General features: G+C 44.7%; 1 non-coding gene across 1 annotated transcript; it reads left to right on the forward strand.

The window, feature by feature from the left end:
* Positions 1-1,969: 1,969 nt before the first annotated feature.
* Positions 1,970-2,169, forward strand: LOC140071446 (U2 spliceosomal RNA). Its single transcript, XR_011849142.1, has one exon. It is a non-coding gene; the product is annotated as a U2 spliceosomal RNA (small nuclear RNA).
* The last annotated feature ends 3,311 nt before the right edge of the window (positions 2,170-5,480 follow it).

The raw sequence follows: 5,480 nt of genomic DNA on the forward strand, positions 1-5,480 counted from the left end.
CCTGCCCCCTGTATACCGCCTGCTCCCCCTGTATACAGTCTGCTTGCCCCCTCTATATAGCCAGCCTGCCCGCCTGTATACAGCCCATCCCCCTGTAAACAGCCTGCTCCCCCTGTATACAGCCAGCTTTCCCCCCTCTGTATACAGCCAGCCTGCCCACCTGTATATAGTCAGCCAGTCCCCTGCCCAGCACAAAAAATAAAAACATGTACTCACCCTTCCGACGCACCCCCAAATCTCTGCTGATGTAGTCCGGCTGGCGGTGACAGGTCCGAGCGCCACCGGCATTGCACAGACTATGACGTTGGCAAGCAGTTGACGTCATAGTCTTTGAACCGCCTGCGCGTATGGAGCTGTTACCGCCTGCTGGACTACATCAGTGGACCTTCGGGGGAGCGTCGGAAGGGTGAGTACATGTTTTTTCATTTTTGGACCGGCCTCGCACCAGCCCCAAACTAGTCGGCCCACCGGGAGTTCCCCCCGTGGGCTCAATGGCCAGTCCGCCCCTGGAGTTGGGACAATGCAGGGGAGAGAGGGGAAGCCCGGGACATTCTCCCAACTACGCAGGATGGAGGGACAATGGCTGCAAACCGGGACTGTCCTGCCTAATCTGGAAAGGGATGATAGGAGAAATACATTGGCCTAGATTTATCAATAGTGATGGCAGTCTGTACTAAGTGAAGTTTGCCTTTCCAATGTGCAGGATGCGCCATGTTTTTGAATACTGGCGCATGGTCGTCAGTAATCTGGTGTACCCTGCATTGCTCTGCAAGTGTGCACCAACTTTTATAGGTACATTTTTAACATACAGCGTGTTGAGGCGCTAATTTTTTTGTATTGTTTCTGTATTGTCGGCACAGTGCTGCCATGACACAAAACTGGTGCAGACACTTCTTAAATAAATGTGAAAGCTCCAAAGACTTTCTTTTCAGATCAAAGTGAGACCGAAAACTAGTGCATCCAGTTTAAAAGATCTGGGCGATTGTTTGTGTGTAAAGAAAGAAAGTTTAGATTGTCAGCTTATTGGGCCAAAGATGATGATGGTAATTCCTTTATGTGTAAAATTGTGAGCTAGATAGAATTAGTTTATGATGTCATTTCTGCAGCATTAATAATTGATTATTACCCTGGAAGCCTGTAATGTATTGCTGATAGATGCCTGCAGCCTCCTGACGAGAACCCCCCAGCCCCTACAACATCTCAGACAGAGGGAGGAGAACGGGTCCAGGCCCCTTTCTACAATATGATTATTTGATCAGTGTCTTCCAACAAGCAGATGTCTGACAGCTTTTCTCATCAGCCTGATGATGACAGACGAGGCTGGAGAGCTTAGACTGATTCACACGGGAGGTGATGAGAGACCCCCTCAAGGTGGCAGGTCGGGTACATGAAGGTCAGTGCCAAGGAAAAATAAACATAGATGACAAAATGCAGACAGAAGTAACAGAGGGTTTAGGGAAAGGTAATGTGAACTGAAACAGGTAACTATAAACAAATGGAGCAACAACAGTGATAATGCTGCAGACTGTGATGGCAACCATCTAATACTGCTCTATCATTGAGTTTCTGTGTCAACAACACAAATGTTCAAGCCATTGTTTTATGTAGGTATCTCAACAAAATGAGTAAAAAGAAGTTAAGTGCAACAAACCATCAGATGTATTAGGAGGATAAGACCAGGATAGGTTTCTAGGCTCATAATGTAAAGTGGTGGAGCAAAAAGAAGTAAAGTGCAACATACCCTAAAAAGTATTAGGAGGATAAGACCAGGGTCATTTTCCAGGCTCTAAATGTAAGCAAAATGGTTCCATTGACACAAGATTTTGTTCAATGAATATGATACTTGTAAAGACTCAATGAATATGACCTTTTTAAAGAGCTTATTTACTATTTCCATTGACAGTAGGGACTAACGCCCTCCTCTTACCCTTTGTAAGGACAAAGTGACGTCATGTTGGATTTAACATTAATCGCTTCTCTGCCTTTTGGCTAAGATCAAGTGTAGTATCTGTTCTTATCAGTCTAACGTTTTGGAGAGAATGGGGTCATGGGTGCAAATGGAACCACCTTTGCCAAGCTCTACCTCTATGGAGCAACCAAACTCCTAGCTTTAGTGACATTATCCTGTAAGCTTTTACTTACTCTGCTAAATTCCTTAGGGGACCCCCTAACAATACAACATAGAAATCATGGGGCCCTTGTACGCGATCAGATTGTGGCGCATCGGCGTCGGCATGCACGCGACGGAAATCGGGGGGGGGGGGGCGTGGGCGTAAAAAAACGCGATGGATTTGGAAAAACCGACGCATTTTAAAAAAAAAAAGTGTCACTCGACACGCGCTTACCTGCAACCACGATGGCTCGGTGAACTTCAGTGCATTCCGATGGTCTTCAGTGCAGCAGCGACACCTGGGGGACGTCAGAGGAACTGCCTTAGTGAATCCCGGCAGAACCTGAATCCTTCGCAAAGAACGCGCCGCTGGATCGTGAATGGTAAGTAAATCTGCCCCATATAGTTCCCCCTTATGAATTAAAAGATGGAGATACCATTTATGCTTTTTATGCTAGTATGGAACTGCTAACAGCTTTTGGCAGGTCTCTAATTTTAAGTGGCTTGGACCTGTGGGTCCCCTAGAAGTTAAAGGGTCAACCTCCACTGGAGGCACGGCACTGCCCATGGCATGAAGTGGGTAATGTTCAGATCAATGGTACATCTTAGAACCTAAAATGTATAAATTATTAATTTCCACTACCATTTCATGATTTAATATAAATGTCATGCACTGATTCTGGGATCTTTGCTGCTTACAGAGATCTTGCTGCTTTGTTGGATGCTGTGATTGCAATAAGTTGTGCGATTTGGAATAAAATTTGAGAAGGAAAAGGAGGTTGCTGAGGCTGCACTTTTAATGACTTATGCTGGACATGACCCAAAATAAACAATGAAAAAAACCAGAGCTGCCAACTAGGCGAGAAAAAAACAGAAAGAGCGAAGCAAGAAAGGGGGCAGCAACAGAGAACTGGGACACTGACATGTGACTTGACTCTGTGCAGTTACTGTACAGGCCCAGTCTTTTTCCAGATAGAATTCAATGACTTTTTTGCATCATTTAGTCACATCCAGAGCTGTATCCACAAATATTATAGGGCAGTATGAACATTGATATAACTGGGAGGGCAAATGTTTCCTATACATTTTGTTAGAAAATTTCATTCTGTGAACTTACCCTTAAAGGAAACCTACCATATGGAATCTATTTACCTAAGTAGCTCTGGTGGCAGATTCTTCGGGGTACCGTGATGCCGGCCCTCGTTCATTATTAGTTAATGTATTCCCTCCTTTGTCCTAAAAAAGGCTTAGAAGGATATCTGAAGGTGGTGGCTCAATGGGATCTACTTGGTTAGGTAGCAAAGGAAGCTTCTGCACATTGGCTTCAGAAGGCATTGCGAATGTGGAAGGGGCGTATATAAGAAGTGCTCCAGGAGCAGGGCGTAACTACTGTGGTAGCAGCCATAGCAATTGCTTTGGGGCCCACAGTGTCAGGGGCCCCTCGTCATCCAACCCTAATACTAAAGAATAAAGGATGTGCACCATTATATACATATTTTCTGCACATTGTAGATTATAATATGTATATAACATATATGTGATGTACACTCACCGGACACTTTATTTGGTACACCTGTCCAACTGCTCGTTAACACTTAATTTCTAATCAGCCAATCACATGGAGGCAACTCAGTGCATTTAGGCATGTAGACATGGTCAAGACAATCTTCTGCAGTTCAAACCGAGCATCAGTATGGGGAAAAGGTGATTTGAGTGCCTTTGAAAGTGGCATGGTTGTTGGTGCCAGAAGGGCTGGTCTGAGTATTTCAGAAACTGCAGATCTACTGGGATTTTCACGCACAACCATCTCTAGGGTTTACAGAGAATGGTCCGAAAAAGAAAAAACATCCATTGAGCGGCAGTTCTGTGGGTGGAATTGCCTTGTTGATTCCAGAGGTCAGAGGAGAATGGGCAGACTGGTTCGAGCTGATAGAAAGGCAACAGTGACTCAAATCGCCACCCGTTACAACCAAGGTAGGCAGAAGAGCATCTCTGAACGCACAGTGCGTCGAACTTTGAGGCAGATGGGCTACAGCAGCAGAAGACCACACCGGGTGCCACTCCTTTCAGCTAAGAACAGGAAACTGAGGCTACAATTTGCACAAGCTCATCGAAATTGGACAGTAGAAGATTGGAAAAACGTTGCCTGGTCTGATGAGTCTCGATTTCTGTTGCAACATTCGGATGGTAGGGTCAGAATTTGGCATCAACAACATGAAAGCATGGATCCACCCTGCCTTGTATCAACGGTTCAGGCTGGTGGTGGTGGTGTCATGGTGTGGGGAATATTTTCTTGGCACTTTTTGGGCCCCTTGGTACCAATTGAGCATCGTTGCAACGCCACAGCCTACCTGAGTATTGTTGCTGACCATGTCCATCCCTTTATGACCACAATGTACCCAACATCTGATGGCTACTTTCAGCAGGATAATGCGCCATGTCATAAAGCTAGAATCATCACAGACTGGTTTCTTGAACATGACAATGAGTTCACTGTACTCAAATGGCCTCCACAGTCACCAGATCTCAATCCAATAGAGCATCTTTGGGATGTGGTGGAACGGGAGATTCGCATCATGGATGTGCAGCCGACAAATCTGCGGCAACTATGTGATGCCATCATGTCAATATGAACCAAAATCTCTGAGGAATGCTCCCAGCACCTTGTTGAATCTATGCCACGAAGAATAAAGTGTACCTAATAAAGTGGCCGGTGAGTGTATATGTGCTGTGTGCATATATGCTGTACGTCTGTATATGGCACTATATGTCGGTGTATATATGATGTGTATATGCTCTATATGTTGTAAGTGTATAAATGTGTGTATGAGTAAAGAACTGTATGTTTATGTAAATAAATATATGTATATGTATGAGTGTAATATGCCCATTTTAAAGTGGGAAGGGGGGCCCCATTTTGAAATCTGCTATGGGGCCCTGCCTTTCCTTGTTACGCCTCTGTCCCGGAGAAAACCAATCTCTATGAGTCCATAAGCCAAAATGGGTTCCCTGATGTGAAAAAATATACGCTAATGTAAAACCACCCTAACTCTATTAACATGTGAATATGGTCATTTTTTCTAAAAAGGCAGCAATAAGAATATCCCTTGTGGGCTTCTTTTATCTATATCAGGGGGCTCTTGTGCAGCCGAACAAGCAGCACAGGCTGTAGCTCTGCCCCTGATTTCCTTTTTAAGCCAAATCTATGTATTTCCAAATTAATCTTTTTAGATTCCCAGTTTACCAAGTCTTGTTGTAAATTTCACTAGTTGTCTGTGATGCCACTTTTTACCACTAGGGGGCAGCACCTGACTCGTTGCATACAAAGAGAACCTTTCTTCACCCCATTTAACTTGTTGCGAGGGTTTGT

This window comes from Engystomops pustulosus, chromosome 7 (genome assembly GCF_040894005.1).
Source record: "Engystomops pustulosus chromosome 7, aEngPut4.maternal, whole genome shotgun sequence".
NCBI lineage: Eukaryota > Metazoa > Chordata > Amphibia > Anura > Leptodactylidae > Engystomops > Engystomops pustulosus.